At 39.7% G+C, this 12157-nt stretch overlaps 1 pseudogene; it reads right to left on the reverse strand.

Moving 5' to 3' along the window:
• Window positions 1–6127: 6127 nt before the first annotated feature.
• LOC100753543 lies at window positions 6128–6636 on the reverse strand (annotated as a pseudogene).
• Window positions 6637–12157: the final 5521 nt, after the last annotated feature.

A 12157-nucleotide genomic window follows, 5' to 3' on the forward strand; every position in this document is an offset into this window, starting at 1 on the left:
AAAATTGTATGCTTTGCTCAATGAGAGAAGTTAAGTGTGAGGCAACACATTCTGTCTTCTAAGTACACATTCCACAGTGATAAACAAAATACTAAGCTGTGCCCTTAACAGTGATCATATGTCCCAATACAGTACCCCAGTTGTATACATAGTGATCCACTGTCCCATCCCATACCTTCTCTGTCCCACCACAGTGCTTCTCTATTCCATTCCAGAGTTCCTCTGTGCCCATCATAATGTTTATCTGTTTTCACAATTTTCTTTTATAACATTCTTTTCTTCACTCTGCCATCTCAATCCTCCATTGGTCTATCACACTGCTTTGTAGTCCAGTCATGGTGCTCCTCTATTCTTCAAAGTGTCATTTTCCTATTGTTTACCAGTGTATCAGTCAAAGTGCTCAATTGTTTGATCACAACATTCTACTGTTCCCACCACAGAACTGTACGGCACTGTGACAGTACTCCACTGTTTCAGCACAGTGTTCCTCTGCTTTATCCCCAGGTTCCACTGTCATGTCTCGTGTCCACTGTCCCATCATAATGCTCTAGTACTCCTAAATAGTAGTACTTCATTGCCCTATACCAATGCTATATTGTGATAATACAATGCTCATCCATTTTTGTTTGCCACTATACTTTTCTGTGCTATCACTATGTACCATTGTGATATCACACTACTCTTTATTTCATCACAGTTCCCATTGTTCTCTTAACAGTAGGCTATTGTTCAGTTAGTGCTCTTTCATCTGTTGCCATGCTTCATAATCTTATCAGTGTCTCATTTTTCTTTTGCTTGTGAAATGTGTTTCAATATGTAGTCCTGGGTAGTCTGGAACTTGATAAGGAGACCTCAATATTGTGGCCTCAAACTTCCACACCTCCTTAGTGCTAGGATTGAAGTTGTGTGCCAGCATGTCTGGCTGATATTTTCATATCAGTCCTCTCCTGTCCCACTATAACACTTTACTGTTCCATGAACATGCTTCTTTGTCCGTCACAATGTTCTACTGGCCAATCATCTGATCGGTATTTTTTTTTCCTTTGCCATACATTTACAAGTATTGTCACAAAGCTTCTCTCCTACCCCAATGCTCTCTGTCATATTACAGTGCTACAGTGTCATTACACTCCTCTGTTGTTACTGTTCTGTCAATGTTTTGCTGTTCAGTCACAATGCTTCTCTTTTCTATTGCAGTGCTCAATAAATGTCCACCTACCCACCTCAGTTTCAGTTCTCATCAATCCTTTATTACATTGCATTTCTCAGCTTTCCAATCACAATATTTGTATATCCTATTTGGTCCATTTTTCTCTCACAATGCACCTCTGTACTCATCACAATTGTTCATTGTCTTACCACAATGTTAAATTGGTCTCAACTACTGTATCAACCTCAACACTCATGTTCTATCACAATGTTTCTTTGCCCCATCATATTTTCTTTTGTCCCATCACAACACTCTTGTGTCCCCTCAAAATCTCTATTTTTCCTATCACAGTGTATCACTGTTCTATTGTATTCCATCACAGTGCTTACCTGCCCTGTCACGATGTCCTCCTATCGCATCAAAATGTTATGTTCTATCAAATTGCTCCAGTATCCTGTCACATTCCTGTTCTGATCACAGTGCTCCATTGTGTGATCACAATTCTTTGTACTGATCACAATTCTCCACTGTATCCATCATAGTGTCCCACTGTCCAGTCACGATGTTCATTCCTATCATAATGTAACTCTGGGACTTCTGGGTAACATGGCAACCTACAAGCCTGACCACTGAAGCTCAAGAAAATAGACATCAGTGTCCTTTCCTACAAGAGGCGGGGTCTAGAAATAAAGTTATTAAGCCTGTGAAGATCTCTGCAGGAAAGAGGCAAAATCAAGGCCTGGAGAGCAATAGAAACTGCATGGGAAGTACTGCTCTGCATACATGAGACCTCCAGGGTCTGAAGACATTAAAATGGAGTTGTGATGGAACTATCAGGAAAGGACTTACAAATCCTTCTCCCCCACTTGCCAGAACTACCTGGAACATAGGCCACAGAGCCCAATGTTTCCATTTACCCCCCTCCCATACAGCACCAGGAAGTATCTGAGAACTGTTTTTCAACTCTGTAGCTGTGTCAGCAACTTCATTCCATAAATAGTTTAAGAATTCTGTCATTCAATCTATTCTTGAGCATGTGTCTCATGCTTTTGATTTCACATTGCTTTTTTAGGTTCTAGGACTGCTCTAAGTATCTTTTCACCATGGGACACCCTACCCCACTTTCACCTACATCTTATCTCCTCATACTTGCATGGAATTTCCTCCTTTATACTTAACCCCTCTTCTTCCGTACTTAAAGAGAAATATCTTATATTTAAGTTTTCTGCCTGCATGTTTGTCTCTACCACATGCATGGTGCCAGCAAAGGCCAGAAGAGTGCATCATTCTCTAGAAGTTGAATGCCAGATACTTGTTAGTGGTTATGTGGGTGCTGGGAACCAAGCCTAGGTCCTCTGCAAGAGCAACAAATACTTTTAACCATGGAGTCACCTCCCCCCCCTTTTCCTTTATAACCATTGAGAGTTATATTATATTGCTGACCTTCATGACATCTGTACTCAAGTGCTGCACACAAACTCACACAGGCATACACACATTAAAAAAAAACAAACTACAACCTAATCCTTAAACTGTATCTACTGACTTGTAACTTACATTGCCCCAAATTTTTCTTCCCAGCTACTTTTCCCACCTCTGTACCAACCCTACTTCCTACCCATACCTTACTCTTAGTTACTAAAATCTGATGTGGGATGACCTTGCCCACTGTGCATGACCATCCCTGGGCAGGTGATATTGGGCTGAGAATAAGCTAAAGTGTGAACTAGAGAGCAAGACAGCAATTACTATCTCTTCCTCATAGTTTCTGTTTGATTTCCCACCGTGACTTCCCTCAATGACAGGTTGTGAGTTATGAGTTCAAGGTGAAATAAACTCTTTTTCTCCCAAGTTGCTTTTGGTCAGAGTGCTTTATCACAGCAAGAGGGTGAAACTAGGACATATTAGTTAAAGATAAGCAAGGATGACAACCCCTTAGACAAATCTGGGGAAAGGGCAAAGAGAACCCAAATTGCTAAAATTAGAGCTGAACAGAGAGCCATTAGATAAGACACCAATGAAACTGAGAAAATCGTAAGTACACCTTGAAGATGTATTCCATGAAACTGGAAAATCTTGTAGGAGAAACAGCACCAAGCCCCAGGTGCCCAGGCCAGCCTGCATGAGCCTGCCTCTATGTCCAGAGACACCAGTGAGGAAAGGACAAGGCAACAGAGTCAGCCAACCTGAGCCAATAGGACCTTGGGAGGGGGTATAAAAGCAGGCCTAACTTCCTTAATAAATGAGTCTTCAGCATACCCTGCTACTCACTGACTCCCAGTGCCTGAGTCTCCTCACTCCCTCACTCAAGAGGTGTCCAAGCAGGGTCACTAGCAACATCTCAAGAAATGACTGGATTTCTAGATGCATATGACCTAACAAAATTAAACCAGGATGAGATGAATATGGGCATGGTTCTGTATAAGTCAATCATTTAATGTTATATAAGTGGATTCAAAGGCAGAAATCACACAGTCATCTCAATAGATGCAGAAAAGGCTCTCTGAGAAGATTAAATGTGTCCTTACAATAAAGTCCTCAAGAAACTCAGAATAGAAATATAACTCAAAATAATGAAGCTTGTAGTTGGTTAGCCTATAGCCAATATTAGGAAACAGCTAAAGCATTTGCACAGAATTCAAACAAGACTAGGGTGTCCAGTTTTTCCACTCAATGCACTCCTTGATTCTTAGCTAGAGCTATAGAACAAGAGAAGCATAGGATAACAAGTGAAAAGCCAAAGCACAATTGCAGTGATGTATATAAACTCTAAACCATCCACCAGGAAACTTGCAGTTGACACATTCAGTAAATTGGCAAAATATAAAATTAATATATAAAAATTAAGATCTTTCCTATATATACACTAGTAGTAAATATACTGAGAAAGAAATCAAGGAAACAATCCCATGTTCTGTAATCATAAAGGAAAATAAAGACCCAGGAATAAACCTAAGGTTGTAAAATCTCTACAACGAAAACTTTAAAGCACAGTGATTAAACAATGTACAAGAATATGAAAAGACCTGTATTCATAGATCAGAAGAATTACTACTGTAAAAATGGCTATGCTACCAAAACAATATAGATTCAAGGCAATTCTAATAAAATGTCAAATGCCATTCTTCACAGTTGAAAAATAATCATAAAATTAATATGGGTGGAAGCACAAAAGGGCCTGAATAACTAAAGCCATGCTGAACAATAAGAATAATGCTGGAGATTCTGGAGATACAGCTTAGCAATTAAAAGCACTGCTGCTCTTGTAGATGTCTCTGCACCCACATGGTGGCTTATAACCAAATGTAACTCCAGTACCAGGGAATGTGACACCCTTTCTTGGCCTCCAGGGGTAAATGTACAAGATTGTAAATCACTCATAAATCTTTAAAAAAGAATACTATTTGAGATATCCTCATATCTGACTTTATACTATATTGTGAGTGTGTGCGCGCGCGCGCACACACACACACACACACACACACACACACACACACACACACACACACACCAGACACATAGATCCCTGGAATCGAATTGAGGGTCCATATAAATGGCTCATAAAACTGCAACCATCTGATTTTTTTTTTTTACAAGAATGCCCAAAATACACATCAGAGAAAATATAAAATTTGAATAGATGGTTGTGGGGGTAGGAGTTAGGTTGGGATAAGGGATATAGTTAGGAGTTTGGGTTAGGGATTTGTGTTAGGGGATAGGGCTAAGGTTATGCTTATAGTTAGTATTAGTTGTAGTTGTTATACCCAGTGCCATTCCTTTGGAGAATACTGATTTTCCTCTTCCCAGCAGATATCAATTGCAAATATCTTTTTGGTTAGGTGTAGGACCTTGTGCCTGTTTCTTATTCTCTGAGATGCATAGATTTAATTTTAATATTGGGGTTAAGGTTAAAAGTAGGTGTAGAGTGGGATTAGGTAATATTCTGTACCATAGTTAAGGCTAAGGTTAGGTTTGCCATTATGGATAATGTTGTGTAAAGCTTAAGGCTAAGGTTAGTTCTTAGTTTGGGGTTAGAGTTAGGAATTGGGTTAGGTTTAGGGTTAGTATAGGTTTAGGTTTTGGTTTACAGATTGGTTCTTCTCTTTAGGGTTGTGTCTGGGGTTAGTGTTTAGTACTATTATCGTAATTAGTTTTAATTATAGTGATGTGCTAATCATAGTGTTAGGGTCTTATTTAGAGTTAGGGTTAGGGCTATGATATTGTTATGGCTATTAATTAGATTAATTTTAATGTTAGGGTTAAAGTAAGGATGAGAGTGGTGGTAGGGTTAGAACTTGGGTTAATGTTCATATTAGGTTGCTGTTAGGGTGAGTGTTAAGAATAACCTTAGGTTTAACTTTGGGGTTTAGGTTTGTGTTAAGAACTAGATTATAATAGTGTGCCACTAAAGTTTATAGTTACTTTTTAGGATGTGTGCTAAGATTAGGAATAGGATCCAGGCTACGGACTTTTCTGTTTAAGGTAAATTTTAGGGTTTGTAATACCCTTATGTCAAAGCTGAGGATGGTGGTACCCACCTTCAGTTCTAACACTTGGGAAGCTGATAGAGTTCAAGACCAACTTGATCTACAAAGCAAGTTCTAGGCCAGCCAGGGACATACAGATATACAGAGATCTTCCCCCAAGACTAAAAAAAACATAAAACAAAAAGCATAACCACATATACAAACCCCACAATGTTATGTGTTAGCATAATGCTACAATTAAGCCAATAGATTATTTGATTTTCACTATAGCTAAGTGCTTAGTTTTGGTATAGGACCCTAGTTTGGCTAGGTAGGGTTAGGTATATGGTTAGGATTTTTTTTATTTAAAAAAGTTTATTTTTCTTCTGTGCTTAGGATAGTAATAGTTTTCATGTTTTGGTTAGGGTTGGGATTAGCACTAAGATTAATGTTTTTTCTGTTTGAACATAGGACAATTAGCATCTTTATTACAGCAGCTATGAATGGTGGCTTATTTGCCTTTCCAGGCTTTGACCTTCCTCAGATAGAACTCCAGCTCTTTGCCTTCTAGCACATAGCCCTCTGCTCTGCCACACTGGCTATAGGTAAGAAGCTTACCCTGCTAGAACTGTTCCTCCTGAAGAGTGTTGATTTTGGCATTCTTTTTCCTTTCATCCCATTTCTTGAATTTTCTTTGATCATTTTTTTGTTTAAAATCTCTTCCTCCTTAGGAATCAACTTGCTCCCCTTCTTATAACCCATGGGCAGTACATAGCAGGACTTGTATCACTGTCAGTACAGTGTGCTGTCAATAAGTAGAGTGCAGTTCATCAGAATCTTGTAGCAAACCATCACATTGGATGGACTGTAAGACAATATCATGATCCTTGTTTTGGTACAACACTCTGAGCCCCAGGAAAAGTTCCCACATCCAATCTCGCGCAGGGTACAGTACTTCTTGTTGCCTCAAACTGGGACTGTGTGTATACTAAGTTTTGGCAACAGGCTATACCAACTCATACCTCTACTTCTAGTAGGGCTTTCTCTTACTACCACCCTCCACCAGTTGTGGCAGCTCTCCTGAGAGATGTGCATTTTTCAGTGCTTGCTGGAAGAGCTAGGTTTAGATTTCATGTTAATTCTGTCTTAGAGCTATAATTAGGAACAGGAATAGGTTTAGTATTAAGGGTAAGATAGGTTTAGAGTTGGAGTCAATGGTGTGATTACGGTTAGGATTATTGTTGACAAGAGAAGTAGAGCTTAATTGATGATTAGAGTTATGGTTTGGGATAGAGTATTGTTAATGTTAGAATTAGGGTTAAGGCTAAATTTGGTGATATGGTTAGGTTAGGATTTGTGGACTAGTTGTGATGGCTATTCTTGGGTGTTAACTTGACTATATCTGGAAGCAACAACAATAAAAATCCAGAAATGGAGGGCATAGATGAAAGAGATATTCTTCTTGGTTTAAAGTGGGTGATTCCACATCTAGTACAGATATTTAAGGTAGGAAGACACACAGCTGATCCAGATGCTGAGGTGGGAGAACAGCATGTCTTTGGTCAGAATATGACACAGGAAGACAAAGGCTGTTGAGATGGATCATGAAGCGGGAAGCCACACCTTTTATCTGGGCCACCTTTTCTGCTGGAAGCCTGTATAAGGACATGAAAGAAGGAAGGTTTTTCTCTTTTCCTGCTTGCCCATACCTTTCTAACACATCCGTTCCTTCTTTCACATTGGAGCCTACTTCTTAGTGATTCCAGCATATACAGAAGACCAGCTGAGATGCCCAGCCTTGGACTGAGCAGCTATCAAATTCTTGGACCTTCAGTTCACAGCTAGTCATTGTTGGATTAGTTGGATGTAGCACAAACAATAAAAACCCTGACACAGATGTTGGGGTTCAGACTGAAGATCAGAAAAACAAAGCAGCCAAGTCACTAGAGAGTTCTTACCTCTACCAAGACTAAGACCAAAGTGGGTGATCCTGTCCTCAGAGTGACTGCAGACTGCAATGCTCTCCACCAAACTTCAGATTGCAGTCACTCCTGTCTTCTCCTGCCTTATATTCCTCTCTAGTGCTGGGATTAAAGGCATGGAATCAAAAGTGCTGAGATCACCTGATTTACTCTCATGTAGCCCAGGGTGGCCTTAAACTCACAGAAATCCATCTGCCTCTGGGATTAAAGGTATGGCCACTACCACCTGTCCTCTATGGCTAGCACTAGTGTGTGTGTGGCTAACTCGTGGCTTATCTTTGCACTCTGATCTTCAGGCAAGCTTTTATTTGCTAGATTACAAAGAAAATATCTCAATAGTTGGATTGCCTCTAAGATTATATATATATATATATATATATATATATATATATATGAAGGTCATTATATATATATATATATATATTTTATATATCTATGGAGAAAGAGAGAGATTTATTCTGTAAATTCTGTGACTCTAGAGACCCTGACCAATACACTAGGTTTATGGATGGATATAGTTTCATTTTTGTAAGGGCCATGGTTAGGATCAGTTTGTTGGTTAGAGTTAAGGTTAAGTTTAGCCTAGGTTTGCATGAGGACTTGGGTTGGGACTAGGTTAATGTTAGTATAGGGTTTGGCATAGGTTTAGGGCTAAGGTTAAGATTACTATTAGAATTAGGACATTGCTTAGGCTTAGGGGCAGGCTAAAGTTAAGGGTAAAGTTGGGGTTAGTGTTAGGTATTGGTTTGGAGCTGTGATAGAGTTAAAGTTTGGGCTAGGCTAAGATCTAGGTGAGTGTTAAAGTTAGGGTTAGTTCATGGGTTACTTTATGGTGAGGGGTTAATTTTATGTTAGGAATAAGATTAGAGGGTTAAGGTTGGGTTTGTGGTTATGGTTAAATTTAGAATACTTTTAAGGGTATGATTAGAATTAGTGATTGGGGTTAGGGCTAGTCTAGTGTTAGAAATATAGATTTGTGGTTAGGTATAGGGTTAGGTTAGTGTCAAGGTAAAGGGCAGGGGGAAGGTTTAGGCAATGTTAGTGTTATGCTAGGGTTAGGGTAAAAGTTAGAGTTAGGAATAGTTTTAGGAATAATGTTAACATTAGGATAAGGGTCAGAGATAAGACTAGGCCATTGTTAGGGTTATGCTTAGGATAGTGTTAGTGCTAGGCTATAGGTTAGGTTTAGATTAACAATTAAGGTTCTGTTAGGAATGGAATGAGGTTTAATGTTTGAGCTAGGGTTAAGATTGGGGTTTCATTATGGTTGGCTCTCCACAGATTTTTCTGCTGGCTTTCTTATACAACCCAGAACCATTTGTTCAGGGTTTGCACTTCCCGTAGTGTTCTGAATGTCTAACTACAACTATTAGTCAAGAAAATTCTCCACAGACATGTCCACCTTCCAATCTAATGGGAGCAATTTCTTAGTTGAGATTCCATTTTTCCAGATGTGTCTGTGCTTGTTTCAACTATCCATCCCAGCTATTGTTAGAATTGGGTCATGTTTAGAGTTAGGGTTATTGTCTTATTTACTTTTCTATGGTCGAGATAAACTGCTAATGAGCTCCTCAACTAGTGATGGGACTGACTTTGTGACAATTATCTGCTTCTCTGCTGGGATTTTTGTCTGGCTTGATATTGTTCAGGTCCTGTGCATGCTGCCATAGCCTCTGTAAATTCATATGTATAACTGCCCTGTTTTGTCTAGAAAACATGTTTTTGTTACAGTTATCCACCACCTCTGGATCTTGAATCATTCTGCCTCCTCTTCTACAATTATCCCTGATCCTTGGGAGAAGAGACTAGGTTATAGACGTCTCATTTAGGGCTGTGAGCTCCATGGTCTCTCATTCTCTATGTGTTGACAAGTTGTGGTTTTCTGTGTTAATTACCACTTACTATGAAAAGACACTTCTCTGATGAGAATCCAGAGGTACACTAACCAATAGGTGTAAGTCTAAATCACGAGGAGTTATTTTACTCAGTTTTTTGAGAAAGGGTCTCTCTACATATCACTGGCTGTCCTAAAAATCATTATGTAGACTGGCATTGAACCCACAGAGATCCTTCTGCTTTTGCTTTCCAAGGGCTTGGACTAAAGGCATGCACCTGGCCATGAGTAGTTATTTTAATACTTTTTGTTTCATAGAATACAGTAGCAACTTCTTCCCTATAGTCAGAGGTTCTTAGCTGAGATAACAATACCAGGCATGAGGTTTATCTTGTGTAATTGGCTTTAAATTTAATCCAGAAGTGCTATTACAGTAACATTTGTGCTATCATGGCACCAGTGGGTATATCTTCAAGGCTGGTCATAATTGTAACTCACAGCTAGATAAGACTGATGATTACTTTTCTCCTCCAGTAGGATACATAGCACCTTCCAGCACTGTGGACACCAGTCAGTAGGGATAAATCTTCTAGGTTAGTACCTGCTTGATTTCTATTACTCAAGTATTTGGAGTCTTTAGCAATAGGATTTCTCTATTAGGTTTTGAATGATAACCAAGAATAGTAGTAATATTTTGTAATGTTTAGGTATCCATGGAACCTCACTGGCTAACAGATTCGAAAGAGATCATCTATTCCTGGAACTGGGATTTTATTTGATAAGCTATGGTGTCTAGGTGGATCATTATTCCTCTGCTCTAGGGCAACTCCATGTAAACTATTTATATGTATGTATTTGTGTATGCTTCAGCAAGCTTCCAGAGTAGTGGGTTTCCATAAAACTTTTCCAAAGGCCTTTAGTGCTGTTTTCCCCTCACCATACCACCACCCCCTCTACCATGCCCTTCCATCTCCCACTCAACTTAATTCTTCTTGTTCCACCATTCCCAAGTCTCCCTTCCTACTATCTGCATTATAACTCCTCTTCCTCATGCTCTCATACTCCCTTACTAGTTTCTTGACTTCTATGGGTAGGTACTTTAAACACATGGATGAGCAAGTACCTGTAGTAGGATATGAAGTTCCTTGGAAATATTCCCAGAAGAGGAATAGCTGGGTTATAGGATACATCTGTTTCTAGATTTGTTTAGGAACCTTCACACTGATTTCCCTAGCAGCCGCACAGGGTGAATTCTCATAAACAGTGACTAAGCATGTCCCTTTCCCCACATCCACACCAGAATTGTCTTTTTAAAAAAATGTAGCTATTTTGATTGGGATAAGATGAAGTCTCAAAGTAGTTTTAATTTATACTTTCCTAGTGGGTAAGAATATTGATTTGATTGCCTTCCAGAACTACTTCATAAGACTATCTATTCCTGGCTCACCGAATCCAAGGCCCCAGTAACAGTTCTGCCTCCATGCACCGACCCAGGTAGGACAGGGGCTGTTTCCAGTTCCGGTGTGCGATCCTGCTGCGAAACATCTGATGCCAGGGATCTGCTGATCCAAGCTCGGCAGCAGGATCCAACACACCCGGACACTGCCAAGACCCTGGTAGCAGTTCTGCCTCCATCCACCGGCCCGGGTAGCCAGGGGTGGTTTCTGGTTCCACTTGTGTGGCCCTGCTGCCAGGCGTATGATGCCAGGGGTCTGCTCACCAGATCCGAACTCAGCGGCAGGATCCAGCACACCCGGACACTGCCAAGGCCCCGGTGACAGTACCACCTTCATCCATGAGAAGATGTCAGACATCAGAGTATTGGGACTGTTTGCATCTACCAGAAGGGAACCTTAGTCCCCTACCCACTAGGAGAGGAAGAGACTCCTGCTACACCCACCAGAAGAAAGGATGAGAAGAGGACAATGTAAAAGCACATTCAACAACAGAAAACCCAATATGACACCACAGGAGACTAGGAACCATACACCAGCAAGACCTGAACATCACAATGCAGATGAAGCAGAAGAGAATGACCTTAACTACATCTTCATGAAAATGATAGAGGATCTCAAAGAGGACATGAGAAAATCTCTTAAAGAAATGGAAGAAAAAAACAAATGAAAAAAATACAAGATATCAACAAGTCTCTCAAGGAAACAGTTCAAGACCTAAAAAAACTTAAATAGAGACAATAACGAAAGCACAATCTGAGGGAATGCTGGAAATAGAAAAGCTGGGCAAACAATCAGGAACTACAGACACAAGCATAACCAACAGAATACAAGAGATGGAAGAGAGAATCTCAGGAGTTGACGATACACTAGGAGAAATAGACACATCAATCAAAGAAAATATTAAGTCTAACAAATCCCTAACACAAAACATCCAGGAAATATGGGATACCATGAAAAGACCAAATGTAAGAATAATAGGTATAGAAGAAGGTGAAGAAATCCAACTCAAAGCCACAGAAAGCATATTCAACAAAATCATAGAAGAAAACTTTCCCAACCTAAAGAAAGACATGCCAATGAAAATACAAGAAGCCTATAGAACACCAAATAGACTGAATGGAAAAAAATGTCTCCTCGTCACATAATAATCAAAACATCAAACATACAGAATAATGAGAAAATGTTAAAAGCAGCAAAGGAAAAAGGTCAAATAACATATAAAGGCAAACCTATCAGAATTACACCTGACTTTTCCATGGAAACTCTGA

This window comes from Cricetulus griseus, chromosome 6 (assembly GCF_003668045.3).
Source record: "Cricetulus griseus strain 17A/GY chromosome 6, alternate assembly CriGri-PICRH-1.0, whole genome shotgun sequence".
NCBI classification, from domain to species: domain Eukaryota; kingdom Metazoa; phylum Chordata; class Mammalia; order Rodentia; family Cricetidae; genus Cricetulus; species Cricetulus griseus.